The sequence below is a fragment of the Papio anubis genome, chromosome X, assembly GCF_008728515.1.
Source record: "Papio anubis isolate 15944 chromosome X, Panubis1.0, whole genome shotgun sequence".
Lineage (NCBI taxonomy): Eukaryota > Metazoa > Chordata > Mammalia > Primates > Cercopithecidae > Papio > Papio anubis.
The window spans coordinates 138,349,450-138,364,226 of NC_044996.1; the positions used below are offsets into that span (position 1 = coordinate 138,349,450).

General features: G+C 43.0%; 1 long non-coding RNA gene across 3 annotated transcripts in view; it reads right to left on the reverse strand.

The window, feature by feature from the left end:
• Positions 1 to 14,777, reverse strand: part of LOC103880637 — a 909,354-nt gene that overhangs the window by 736,865 nt on the left and 157,712 nt on the right. For 2 of the 3 annotated variants that reach the window (XR_004180718.1, XR_004180715.1), the window contains exon 4: positions 11,860 to 11,927. The exons of the other annotated variant lie outside the window; for it this stretch is intronic. This is a non-coding gene — a long non-coding RNA (uncharacterized LOC103880637). The remainder of the gene's footprint in view (positions 1 to 11,859; positions 11,928 to 14,777) is intronic. 3 annotated transcript variants of the gene reach the window in all.

Consider the following 14,777-nt stretch of genomic DNA (forward strand, 5'->3'; position numbering starts at 1 on the left):
GTTTAAAATAGTTAAGTTTTCTTGCTGGATACTATCCTTTATCAATACATAGTGCTCTTCGCTGTCCTTCTTAATTGTTATTGGGTTAAAGTCTGTTTTATCTGATATAAGAATGGTGACTCCTGTTCTTTTTTTGCTTTCCATTTGCATAGTATATCTTTCTCCATCCCTGTACATTGAGCTTGTGGGTGTCATTACATGTGACATGGGTATCTTGAGGATAGCAGATGGTTGGGTCTTATCTTCTTATCCGGCTTTTCATTCTATGTCTTTTGATTTTGATTTTGTTTTGTTTCGTTTGAGAGAAAGTCTCACTCTGTTGCCCAGCTTGGAGTGCAATGGCATGATCTCAGCTCACTGTAACCTCTGCTTCCCGGGTTCAAGCAATTCTCCTGCCTCAGCCCCCTGAGTAGCTGAGACTACAGGCGTGTGCCACCACATCTGACTAAGGTTTGTATTTTCAGTAGAGATGGAATTTCACTATGTTGGCCAGGCTGGTCTGGCTGAGTTGATTCAAAGAACAGGTCTTTGAGCTCTGAGAGTCTTTCCTCAGCTTGGTCTATTCTGTTGTCAATCCTTCTTATTGAATTATGAAATTCTTGTGGTAAATTTTTCAGCTTTAGAAGTTCAGTTTGGTTCTTTTACAAAATGAGTATTTCATCCTTTTGGTTCTTGGATCATTTTACTGGATCCCTTGGATTGAATTTCAACTCTCTCCTGAATTTTGATGAGCTTCCTTGCCATCCAGGTTCTGAATTCCACATCTGTCATTTTAGTCATTTCTGAGTGGTTAAAAATCATTGCTGGGGAACAAGTGGACTTGTTTGGACGTAAGGGGACACTCTGGCTTTTTGAGTTTCCAGAGCTCTTATGCTGATTATTTCTATCTGGGAGGGTTGGTATTCCTTCAACTGTGGTGACAGTTGAGTATAGTCAGTTGGCTTTACTCCTGGGTGTTTTTACAGGGCCAAGGCTCTGTACAGGGTCTTTATTTGTAGGTCTTTATTGCTTCACAGTGGGGTATTTTAGCAAAATATTTTTGGTGTTGTAGTTTGGACTGTGTTCCAGTAGATAATGCTTAAGAGTAATGGCTGATAGATAGGCTCTTAGGTGCCTGTATTTCCTCATGTTTGCAGCCATGCTCTGCAGTGTGGAGGGAAGAGAGGTGACTACCTCACCAGGCCCACTCCTGGGCCTTGGGGGAGCCCCCTCCAATAACTGGCATTATGCCTACATTTCTTTTGTTAGGTGTTCTGGATCATGGGGCTCCCTTGGGCAAAATCCATGGCAGGGAGCTAGGCCACGTCCTTTCTGGGCTGGCTCTATGGAAGGAGGCATGACCCACTTCTGCAGCAGCCTATGAACCTGTGTGTCTCACCCCTCTCAGTTCTCTGAGAGTCTTCCTCCCCAGCTCAAGTGCTGCCCACAGGTCTCAGCCCAGCACTCCTGAGCTGCACATCACAGCCCTGGGTGGTGGGACACCCCACACCTCCATCCTCCAGACCCTTGGGCTTGGGTTCCTCGTGTTCTAGGAGATCCAAAGTGCTCCGAGGATGCTGGGAATGTACTCAGGTGCAGCAAAGCACCTAGGCTGGGCAGCAGAGACTGTGCCGTGCACATGCACACACTCTTGTAAGTTGGCCAGATAGGGGCCCTGAGAGGGGCTGGCAGGCAAGAGGGCCTGCAGAACAGACATGCCCTAGTCCCACTGGGAAGCTGGTTCCACTCTCTCCTGGCCCAGCAGTGAGCTGAAGCTAGAGCTTCTTGGAGGGAGGTGGGGAGCCCCAGGGGGACTGGTGCCTATGGCCGGGCTTGCTGGAGCCGCTGCATACACAAAGGCCCCCAGTGCTTCACTGGCTGAAGTCCTATCTCTGCCTACTCTCTGGATGATCCCCTGGCTGGGTCAGATGTCCATGGGGTTTGTGGGGTCCCCTCTAGCTAGGGATCCCCAAGGTCCACTGCAAGAGTGGGAAGTCCCACAGTCCTTCATGTACCCTTTCCCCAGGAGCTCTTCAGGGCTGGGAAGCAGCCCCAGCATTCAAGCACCCCATGCCAGGTTCCCAGCTTCCTCCTTCTTCAGCCTCAGTGTCCACATCACATCTTCATCCATTCTCAGCATATTGTCTCTAAAGATCTATTCAAATTATGTTGGTTTACTCAAAATATTGGTCTCTCTTGGTGGGAGCAGTACTTCCTGGCTATGTCTAGTTGGCCATCACGTCCCACTCCAAGTATTGAAATTTAAATTCAAGAATTAAACATTTTCTCAAGATTGGGCAAGCCACATATGGTCTAGAAATTGTTTTTAAAATATGGACCTAGTTAGAAGAAAATGCCAACAGACACCATATGAAATGGTCACAGCATACTCTCTTATTGGAATGTGTTTTTGCAGTTATCTAAAAGGTTTTCTTAATTAAAAATATCTAGTTTGGAAGGATTTTAAAGCCAGATTACCATAAACATTATTCATTTCTTCACAGCTATATGTTTCTAAATGTATTGTATATGCTTAAGGTATTTGTAAAACTATACCTGTTGGGGGTATGTGGGTATGTTTATGTATACAAGTATCCATATCACTAAAAATCTTGAATTTAGATGCAAATAATATATTTTGTAGTAGATGATTTTTACTATAAATTGTTTAAATACCATAGGAAGAGTTTTAGAAAGGGGAATAAATTTGGCCAGCTTTCTAATTTTTTTCTAAATCAAATATTTCCCTAATATCCAAAATTTATGTACAAAATTATGTATCTTACTTAATTTCAACAGAAACATCCTGGGAACAGGCATTTTCATAAGTCTGATTATATTAATAAATGCTTTATACTGACTTTTTATTTTCTAATTAAATTTAAAATAAAGTCAAAACAATCTTTTACTTTTGATCCTTGGTCAGAGGTAGAAAAGTAGCACAGAACGTAGGAATCAAAATAATCAAGGAGGAAGATAGGGTCACTGTTGGGAAGTTTATTTAAACATTTCTTTATGAATAGAATTTCAAGTTTGCAAACCAGATTACAGAATAAATCCTGTGTTGAATTCAAGACCAGATGAGGTGAAATTAATGCAGGAAGGGCTCTGTATTTTGCCAACTCAGCTAATGACTGTAGAAATGTTCTTAGATTGAAACAGAAAATATTCCTTATAAAAGCAAATGTGGTTATTTTTAAAGAAATCAAAGAAGGCACCCTTTGATTGTGTCATCTCAGCAAAATAATTAAAATCAGCAGCAAGTAGAGCACAGAGGAAGATGAATGGAAAGGCAATGACATAACAGTCAACTCAAAGCAATTCTCCTTTAGAACCAAAGTCTTAACATACATACGGCTGCTGAGACCTCTGTTTCAGCAGAATTTGAGAAATAACAGATCAGATCTGGCTATTGGAACACAATAGAGGGTAAGTTTATTTGAATTAAAAAGACATAATAATACTAGTAGATTATCAAATGAGCTATTTGAAAGGAAGCAAAGGCTGAAATGAAGACACTCTGTGCAACTGGTGTATGTACTAATTTTAGCTCCAATAAGGCAGTCTTTTATACTTTTTGTTCGCTCCTGTATTCCTCACACGTAGAACCATGTCTGACACCCAGAATATGAATTACATATTGGAAATGACTCACCCATATTTCCATAACTAGGTAATATTATAACGAAGCCATAGAAGGCATAATGATCAAATTGAATCAACCAATTTTCATGGTGCACTAAAGAGGAGGCATTTTAAAAAAATCACACTGGTATTATATGACTCCAGTTTTCCTAATAGAAAGTGTGTGTGTGTGTGTGTGTGTGTGTGTGTGTGTGTGTGTGTTTGTGTCTGTTCCTCAATTTAACTTTTTCCTAAAAATTATTGCTTGTTTCCTTGAGAAATCTACTGCCTCTCACACATCACGTTCTATAACTGTAAAAATTAGCCAAGAAAATTACCTAAAGAAGAGACATTTAACGGAATTTGGAAGAATGGTGACTCAGGACATAGAAGCGGGAATCTGCATTGATAGGCTGAAGTCTGAGCTCTCTGGAGATAAGTGGCTTTCAAACAGAAGAACCGGGAATCGAATGTACATAGGCAAAACCAGTGTGAAGACCAAGAGGAATGCAGATAGGCAATGCAGTAGGGAAGCTTTAGTAGCACCTGCATGGAAATGTGATGCAATTCAGTAACAGGAGAGGCTTCAGGAGGCTTCATTCTTCTCCAAAGTGAGGACCTATTCAATCCTGTCTGTAACTGTCATTAGGACTCCCTTCTTTGCTTGTGTCCACATATCTGTGCTCATTAACAACCAACTTTTTTAGCTTAAGCTTTCCCGTTGATCTCTTTGGTAGGTATATCTCCTACTTTCCAGAAACCAGATATATCAAAACTACCATCACTCAATCTCAGTTACAGAAGCCTGGTAATAAAACCAATTAACTAAGCTCAGGCTCTCACCAGTCAAAATGGGGACAGGGTGTGTGATCACAGTACATGAGTTTGCATGTTAGTAATTTTGGTTGCATCAAATTTCACCCTGGAAAATGGTTGTGGACCTCTTCAATGAGAAGTCAATTTCAAGTCCAATATCTCTTCTGTTTTCCCCTGGGATGCAGCAGAGTCCCCTAAAGTGCAACATAGTTCATGCATTGTATCCCTGGAGCTGGGACAGAAGCAAGGACTTCATTATAAGGAGGCAAAGGAACCAAGAGAATACCCAAGCCTCAAGGAAACTAGTGTAGCACCACCCTGGCACCTAAAGTTTTGAAGTTCACCCCATACCCAGGGGCATGTGTCTAATTCTGGAGGGGTGATTACTGGGATTACAACATCCTTCCTCTTCATTCATCAACAGATGCAGAAGTTGTGACAAGATGGGCAGCTCATTATCATATTATTAAATACGTCTACACAAACTCTGCTTGGATGTCTTTAAGACACAGGACCTATTCTCCACCCATAAGCAGACAGTATGTTGCTTACATTTCATCTAAACAGAAAAAAAAAAATACAGACAATTGCTTTGTAATCTCAGAAATGCCAGGTTCTGCAGCCCTCAGCTATAAATTCATTCCTGTCCAGAGTAGCAATTGTTCACAGCAATGTCAGACTTTGCAAAATTAGAAATTAATACCAAGAGGATTTAGGTAAACTCTCTCTCATACAGAAGTTCCTCCCTTTGAGCCAGTCCATTTTGTACTAATTTCCTGGTATGTTCTAATCATGACTCCGACTACTTTTCTCTAAACCTACCGTAGTACTTGCTTGTGACTCTTAATTGTCTCTTAGAAAGTAGCATGTGTCCTAGGCTACAAAAGTTGTTTGGTTTTAAAATTCACAACTTCAACCACAAGACCACATATGAGCATGACTTAGCAGGCAGTTGCCTTGAGCCATCACAGAAAAGATCTTTCTTGGACCACCCCTCTCAGGACTAAATACAGGAAGATTTAGTTCCAAACTCTGCCATCTGAAAAATGTACATTTTATCTTCACTATGATATTTCTTTCCCACATTATTCCAAAAACTGTCACGACAGAGATTTGATCAAATCTCAGTATCTGGTCATTGTTTCAATAGTCTGGTTGTTTGAGTGAAGTGTGTTCGTGATTCAGGTTTAAAGTCATGATTTTAGCTCCAAATAAGGCTAGATGATGTGCTTTAGCTAACAGATGCTAGGCTACCCTTGAAAGCCCAGCTACTATAAGCCCATTGAAGTCACCATCTATGCAGACCATTCTCAGTGGGGCATAACAGTCAAAGGAATAAAATCCAGCATCCAAAAGGTGACTTTGAACTTGTAACTGTGCTCAATCTCCATACTTGCATTTCTTGAACACCATGGCATGATAGATTGCCCACAGCGATAGTTTACAAACTTAATTTCTTTCTCCCTGAGTTACATCTGATTCCCTCCTAACCAGTGGCTCCTCCAGCACTGCAATGTTCCAGACTTAGTCTAAAGCTCCTCATTTAGATGTAGCCTGAGGCATGGGGAAAGCTGAACAGACAAATCCATGCTTCTTTTAAACAGACAAGGAAAGAAAAAAAGTGAGAAGCACAGATACACTTGCATTGTTATTCCTCAATAAGATATGCTTGTAGAAGATAGAACTCTGATTAAGAACTTCCTGCTATTTTGAAAAAGGAATTAAGTTCAAATATTTAGGGGACTTGATTAGGTGACCTCTAAGCAATAGACTGATTCCTCCGTTTGTTTTCCCAAACAAGCATGTTACTTTGGGTCCAGCACTGCAACTTCAATTTCATCTGCTTCCGTTTTGTGAGATGATGCCCTCTTGGTGCCCTGTATTATCAAAACTTTGATAAGGTGTTAGAAAATGAGGAAGTGGGTTCTCCTAAAGTTAATTTGTTTTATTACCAGGATTCTGTAACTGAGTGAATCTAGTTTGGATACATCTGGTCTCTGGAAGGCAGGACATATGCCTACCAAATAGATCAATAGGAAAGCTTCACCTCAGCTAAAAAAGTTGGCTGTTAATGAGCACAGGTGTATGGATACAAGCAAATATCACACCTCCAATAAATAACCCCTGTTCATGGTAGTCTATGTGGGAAGGCTTTCTGGTAAAGGTGCCATTTCTGCTGCTAGAAGAATAAGTCATCATTCAACTCGCCACACAGTAGAAGGTGGACGTTTGCACAGATGCAAAATCATGCCCACCTAAGGGACAAAGGACCTTCTAGAACTTACTTGGATCTGCCTAGAAGTTTAGATTTGGGCAGACATGTTGCAGAAAAGGAAGGACCAGGTTGTTTTTATTGCCAAAGCAGTTTGCTGTTTATGTGCAGCCTTTGCTATGCCTAGAACTTGGCACTGTTGCAGAGCTGTCCCTGGAAAGCCAAGGAGACAGAGCTTAGCATATGAGAAGCTTGGCAAATGGGGGGCATCTTCTCAGGAGAAGAAAAGGAAGGAGGCACATCTGAACAAAGGGAAAAATTTGAGCTGTAGTGCTCTCACAGTAAGCACTTGGCTGAGCCCATGAGAGCTCTGAGGTTGCAGTGGCCTGGTAGAGTGCTCTGGAGTAGATGAGGTTGCAGTGGCCTGGTAAAGTGCTATTGAGTAGATGAGGTTGCAGTGGCCTGGTACAGTGCTATTGAGTAGATGAGGTTGCAGTGGCCTGGTACAGTGCTCTGGTGTAGATGAGGTTGCAGTGGCCTGGTAAAGTGCTATTGAGTAGATGAGGTTGCAGTGGCCTGGTACAGTGCTCTGAGGTGTGTTTGTGGGCAGGAAGATTTATACCCTTGCACTGAACAGTTACTGGATACAGGATGGTCCTGAAGTAACAGCACGGCCTAGGAAAAGAGAGATGTCTTCAGAAAAGAGTAATTCTTGGAGAGGATGAAGAGTTGAGGGCTACTAGCAGGGACAGAACCTCCTAGAAGCTGGAGGAGTAATCCCTTATCCTGTAGTGGGGCTGGCAGAGTAGCATGGTCTTCATCACAGATCCTGATAAGATACTCCTGGGGGGCCAAAACTGCCATGTGCATGATGTGCAGGGATGGGACGTGAGCAGCCAGTGTCCGTGGATAAAAGGTATTTCCTGAGCTGAGATGGAATGTGGACAGGGAGCACTCAAACTGATCAACTGACTGCTCAGGAGACGTCTCTGCAGGCTTTCCTGGATCCATTAGTACTGACCAGCCCTTGATGGAAATGTTTGCTTCTCATCCAGGGACCACCCCACTGCCTCTCTTTCCTCCACTCAGTTCTGGGCCACTGGGAGTCCTGGGATGTAGTTAAACAAAAGTTCACAGGGGATGGGAAGAGAGGAGGAATGGGGACTCTCCCAGGACATGGGAAGTATGCTCAGGGAAGGCTTCCGGGGAAATATGCTCTTTCTGCTGCCCTAGAATAAGTCAACATTCTACTCACCACATAGTAGAGGTGGACACTTGCACAGATGCAAAACCATACCCACATACAGAACAAAAGACTTTCCAGGAGTAATTTGTGTGCCTGGACTATGGTCCATTTGGGGCATAGGTTGAGGAGGGTCTTGGGAGAGGCTAGAATGGGGTCAGTTGAAGGGCCTGGAGAGCACTTGAGATTTTACCTTGATACTGAGAATGGATCACTAAGGCTGTTTGAGCTGTTGAGAGAGATGCTTAGATGTGCCATTTGGTACAGGAGTCAAAAGGGAATGTGGCTAATACAAGTCAGTGCTATGAGCAAGACTTTTGTAATAATCTCAATGCAAATGCCTTTCACCTTTAATATGCAAATCCATACTTCAATTTCATCCACTTGAACTGGCAAGAAAATAAATGCCTGTAGTCAGTCCTTTGTACTTGGAGATAAGATTAGCTACTTCCGTAAGGCAGGTATTTAGTAACACTTTCAGGACAAAGAACCTTGTGATTAAAATATTTAAAAGATCTCAAACACTTAGGAAATTGTCTTTTAAAAGATCAAATAAATAATTTAAAGTATGAATGGAAAGACCATCTTCTTATCTGCTTTAGGAGCTATTTCTGTGAATCTTCCTTAATAATCATTTTTTTTTTCAGTCTGATAAATGTTGTATACCAAGGCAGGGATAGACATTTCTTCACCTGAATTAAATGCTGAGATTATAAAATATGCCTTCTCTATTGAGGAGGCATCGAGGGTAGGTATCCTGCAGCCACACATTACTTAAAATGAGCAAATAAAAGGCTCTAATATAATGCCCAAGCTGTGGCAGAGGGACACCCTATCCCTGAACTCCCAATACCTTTAAGATAACAATTTATAAAGTTGAGGTCTCAGGCATTTCATGAATGAATAGTTCATGGGCTTCCTGTCTAAATAATCACTAATTTTCAAAAAAGAATTGATTGGATGCAGGACAGAAGAGAGCATCTTCAATAATTGAAAGGCTCAAACATTGTTTGCCTTAAATCAAAGAAAAAAGAAAAATGACTTACACCGAGAGGACAGGATAGCTTCCTTGGCAATTTAGGAAGCTCACTGCCATTGTCAATAAAGTCTCTGCACAGAAACACTGCAGCATGTCACCTACACACACTCTTTCCCAGAGCACAGCCTCTCTCATATAGTTTAGACAATTATTTCCTCTTAACCAAAATTGCCTTTTGGCGTATCTAACAGAATCAACTCTCTTTGCTGGAATAGGTGCTCTTTATTTCTAGATCCCAATAAAAAGGTCTGGGAATAGAACCACTTGGATTGTCTACCTTTGCCCACTACAGAGGAGATGCAATGAGTGATACAGCAGTTTGGGGAACAGAGGCAAGATTGTTAGAAGCATGTTCTCTTCCTAGGTCATTGCATAGCCACTCATGATAATAACAATTTCATCCACAGGGCACACAGCACTGCTTACTGAGGATACTATAATAACCCTGGCAACATATAAGCAGATTCTGGTAGGTGATACTATTATAACCCTGTAGTATATTTCCAGTACCAAGCACCAAATGTTACTAGAAGAAGACATGTGGTGTAATGGAAGCAGAACTGTAGAAGGGGTGTATAAATACCAGCCTATAGAGTTATTGTGAAGGTTAAATGAGCTATCATGTGTGGGGTGGTATATGACACAAGGGGAGAAGAGTTACTACCATTTGGGTTATTGGCTTTTCATATGGTATGCTCATATTTTCAACCCTTCATTCATTTATCTGTCCATTTATTCAACAGATGAGTAGAGATAGAATTCTAAGCAAAATAGACTTAGTTTCCGTCCATGGGAAGCTTAGGGCTAAGATGAAGAGATGTTAACTTAAGAAAGAGAAGATAGTAAAAGAAAGGATGATGAAGAGAGAAAAACAGAATGAGAAGGAAGGAAGGGAGGGAGGGAGGGAGGGAGGAAGGAATGGATTAAGGAAGGGAGGGAGGGAAGGGAGGGGAGGAGGAAGGGAGGGAGGGAGGAAAGAAGGAAGCGAGGAAGGAAGGAAGGAAGGAAGGAAGGAGGGAGGGAGGGAGGGAGGGAAGGAAAGAAGGGAGATAGGGAGGAAGGAAGGAAGGAAGAAAAGAAGGAAAAGAGGAAGAGAGGGATGGAGGGAGATGAGGAAGGGAGGGAGGAAGGAAGGAAAAGGAAAGGAAAGAAGGAAGGAAGAGAGGGAAGGAGGAAGGAAGGGAGGGAAGGATGGAGGCAGGGAAGGAGAGAAGGAGGGAGGGAGGATGGAAGGAAGGGATTAAGGAAGGGAGGGAGGGAAGGACAGAAGAAGGGAGGAAAAGGGAGGTGGTGAGGAAAGAAGGAAGGAAGGAAGGAGGAAAGAGGAAGGGAGGAAAGAAGGAAAGGAGGAAGAGAGGGATGGAGGGAGAGGAGGAGGAAGGGAGGAAGGAAGGAGAGGAGGAAGGGAGGGAGGGAAGAAAAGGAGGAAGGAAGGAAGGGAGGGAGGAAGGAAGGAAGGAAGAAAAGGAAGAGAAGGCAGGAAGGAGAAAGAAGGAAGGAAGGAAGGAGGAAGGAAGGAAAGAAAGAAGGGATGGAGAATGGACTAGAAAGGAATGGAGGATTCAGGGAAGGCCCATGCAGGGACTAGCCAGCGGAGGAAACAGTGGCATCATGGTTGCAAAAGCTTTCACCTGTGGATAATTGGGATGCATTACAGATGGAATAAAGGGCTTTGAAAGACGGAGTGGCTGCTATCCTTAACTGCTATGTGGGCAGTGATCATTGGAATGAGTCTGGTGTGGGAGGGTTTTGAAGAAAGAAAGCACTAAAAGAAAATGAGAGGCTCAGAGTGGCACGTTGGCCATTTAAGGGATACTATGATGGCCGGGAGGCCCCTTGGGAAGGTCTAGAGAAGACTTTCATCCTCTGCAGCTACAGGACAGATTATGTAACAAATCAGTCCCAAGTTGGATAATAATAAGACCAAGCTCCAAAAGTGACTAAACAAGGAGCCCCAAGAGCAGCACCTTAAGACTTGGGATAAAAATATTTCGGTGGACAAGCTTGAGGATCTCAAGCCCCCGACATCTCCCAGAACATTCCTACATGGCACAAGCAACCCCATTCCACCAAGCAGAGGAAACATTTCTGCCGATGCAGTGACCTCACCTGGCAGAGGTGCCTTGAAAATGAAGCACAGGTTCCGCAAGACCCATCCCCATCTGTGTTTGTGTTCTCCACAGCTGTGATTTTCAAACCTGAGCGTGCATGAGAATCACTTAGAAGACTAGTTAAAGCACAGGTTGGTAAGACCTACTCTCAAGGCATCTGATTCAGTTGGTTTGGAGTGTGTGCTGAGAATGTGTCCTATTAATTATTTACCAGCTGCTGCTGCTGGTGGTGGTCTGGAAGCCACACATGTAGGAACCTCTGCTGTAGATAAGAACTCTTATACAAGTGGTCTATATAGGAACCTCTGGCCTAGTCCTATAACCAGGTCTCATCATAGCCCGAGCTGGGCAGTACAAGCCCAACTCCTCAGAAATAAACTCCTGTATGTCAGACGAGTTGCAACACTGGGCTCATTTGTATCACTTGTGAAACCATAGGTTTGTATGTTTGTTTGTTTTTAGATGCAGGATCTTGCTCTACCACCCAGGCTGGTGTGCAGTGGCACAATCACAGCTCACTGCAGCCTCAACCTCCCAGGCTCAAGCAATCCTCCTGTCTCAGCCTCCTGAGTAGCTGGGACTACAGGCATGTGCCACCACACCCAAATAAGTTTTTAATTTGGTGTAGAGATGGGGTCTCCCTGTGTTGCCCAGGCTGGTCTCTAACTCCTGGCCTCAAGCAATCCTCCCACCTCAGCCTCTCAAAGTGCTGGGATTACAGGTGTGGGCCACTGTGCCCACCTTGGGACTTGGATCTTTAGACAATGAGAGTGGAATTGGAGGATAATAATATAAAGCTAAATAAGAGAGAAATCATTGATTAGTTAGCACTCACATGTTCCTTGAGGTTCAAATTCTGGAAGGACATCTAGAGCTGATCATGAGAGTCTGACGTGAAGGCACCTGGAATAGTGGACACAGCAATGCCTTCTGTAAATATGGGGGAGTTGCCAGATATCCTTAGCATAGAGATGGGAAGCGGTGAGAAGGATAAGAGAAGCTGGGATGCTAGAATGAATTGCACATGGAAAATTAGAGACCTCCTACCTGACTTTATTCTCTGGGAGGATTCAAAGGGACCCCTCCCCACTGCACTACAGCTCTAAGCAATGCATGAATGAATGGGGCATTAGCCCATTTTAGAAGCTACTCAGTGGCTGTTATCTATAGGCCAGGGTTGAGACTGAATGATGCAGCCATACAACTAGGTTCCCTAATACCAGTGACATTGACTGAATTCTGATGGAGGAAATGCCAGCAGTTAGCCATCAGATCCAAGGTGGACCTAATTCCTGTAACTAGCATCGACCCAGGGTAACAGTCAGGATGTCTGATGCTTGGGGAATCCGTGGTATCAGTGGTGTTTCTCTATTGCTTTCATAAAAAGAAACTAGAACTAGCAAACAGAAAACTCTATCAGCTGCATAAGTGCCGAGCCCCTTAATCAGTTTGCAAAGCTAAGGCAGCTCACAGACCTAGAGCCCACTGATAGGAGGGAAAACTAGATTCTGCTGAGGAAAGACCCTACAGCACTATTACAAGAACATAATGGGTAAATATTTCAGTTACTTTTCCTCAATGGTATCCATAGACAATTGCCAGGACATTAGGGAGAATGGAATACCCAGAAATTTTTAGGAGCCTTACATATGAACTTTTGACCCAAATGCTTCTCACAGTAGATTCACTGGTTCTGTAGAGTTTCCCAGGTCATTCTCCAAGTTTGCAAGTATATAACTGAGATTATCTACTGAAGTGGGCAGAGGCGTCACATGAATTTTCTGAACTAAGAAGTAAGGGTCGTGCGATAGTTTGCTGAGAATGATGGTTTCCAGCTGCATCCATGTCCCTACAAAGGACACGAACTCACCCTTTTTTATGGCTGCATAGTATTCCATGGTGATGGGTGCAGCACACCAACATGGCACATGTATAAATATGTAACAAACCTGCACATTGTACACATGTACCCTAGAACTTAAAGTATAATAATAATAATAATAATAATAATAAATAATAAAGAAGTAAGGGTCGTTATAATAGGAAAAGCCAAGGAGAATCCCCTAAACTCACCAAGAGAGTGCATCAGTAGCAATCATACGTGTAGGAGAAATTGCGAAGGTTAGAGGCAGCATGAAGTCATGAAGGACTCAGGAGCCATGAGTACCATCATATCCTATTCAAATCACTTGTCTAATCTGTGCCAAAGTCAACTGGGACATAGAAAGTAATTGCTGTTCACCACAGACCTAATCAGACAGTAACCCCAATTGCAGCCACTACTCCAGAAACGGTATGTTTAATGGAGCAGTTCAAAATCGTGTTTGGTGTGTCACTATTTGAGAATTATTCCTTCTTTGTACTCATCATCAGGGATGATCAAAAGCATTTCCCCTTCACATGTCGACTCTTCTGCTCTCTTGCTATCTTGCTCTCTCTCTCTCATTTTGATCATCTTGACATTCTGCACAGCATCACACTAGTCTATTGTATTTATAACATCACATTATTGAGCAGGAAGTGGCAAGTTCTCTTTATGGTCTACTAAGATAGGTACGCCAAAAGGGGAGAGATTAACTCAATGAAGACTTCACATCCTGCCACACTGGTGAAGCTTCAGGGTATGGCAGTCTGGGGCATGCTGGGACATCACCTCTAAGGTAAAGGGCAATTTGTTGTACCATAAACTTCCTCCTACTGACAGACAGGCACCAGAGCTTGGGGGGATATGAGAGAAAGAGCAAAGTCCAAGTTATATCCAAAGCTTGGGTCCCATTAACTTGATGAAGATTTCGTTTACTGAACAGAGGAGCAGGTTGGGTAAAATAGCGAAAATCACTCACTTTAGACATATGAAATTTAAGATTCCTATTCAAGAAGCACTTGAATATGTGGGTGTGTATTCAGGGTGGAAATCACTGCTGGAGTCATCAGCACTCAGGTACTGGTTAGAATCATGGAACTGAATAAGATCACCTAGAAAAGTGAGCATAGCTAAGAGATTCAAGGACTGAATGCCCTAATTAGGGACATTGAAGTGACACTGCCTGACAGAGCTCTCACAGGTGAGCCGATGGTCTCTTGATTCACATTTACGGAGGGGGCTTAGCCTGAAGTTTGTTTTGCATTTATGAAACCACCATCCCAATTCTTCTTTTCTGGGGAGTGAACTCCCCAGATGTAATAGAATCAAGCATTTGATAGATATAATGATTGCTCAACAAGGAGTGCCTCACAAAAGCATTTAGCCAGGCTTCAGTTCACCCAGGAAATGAAGATTTTCTTTAAGCCTTCAACAATTGCATAGCAAAATTTAAACAGCCTGTCAGCCAGGCTGCTCACTCAGCTTGAATATTAACACACTTCATTTTCGCAAGCCCCGGGTCCTTTTGCATTTGTTTGTTTGTTTGTTTTTAGACAGAGGCTTTCTCTGTTATCCAGGCTAGAGTGCAGTGGCTGGGACCTTGGCTCGTTGCAACCTCTGCTTCCGGGATTCAGGATTTTCCCACCTTAGCCTCTCGAGTACCTGGGATTACAGGTGCGCACCACCATGCCTGGCTAATTTTTGTATTTTTTTTTTTTTTTTTTTTTGTAGGTACAGGGTTTCACCATGTGGACTAGGCCGGTCTTGAACTCCTGGACTCAAGCGGTCTGCCCGCCTCCGCCTCCCAAAGTGCTGGGATTACAGGCATGAGCCACTGCGCCCAGTCAGCCCTGGGTGGCTTTGAGGGGATTCGAACTATGACTTATTTA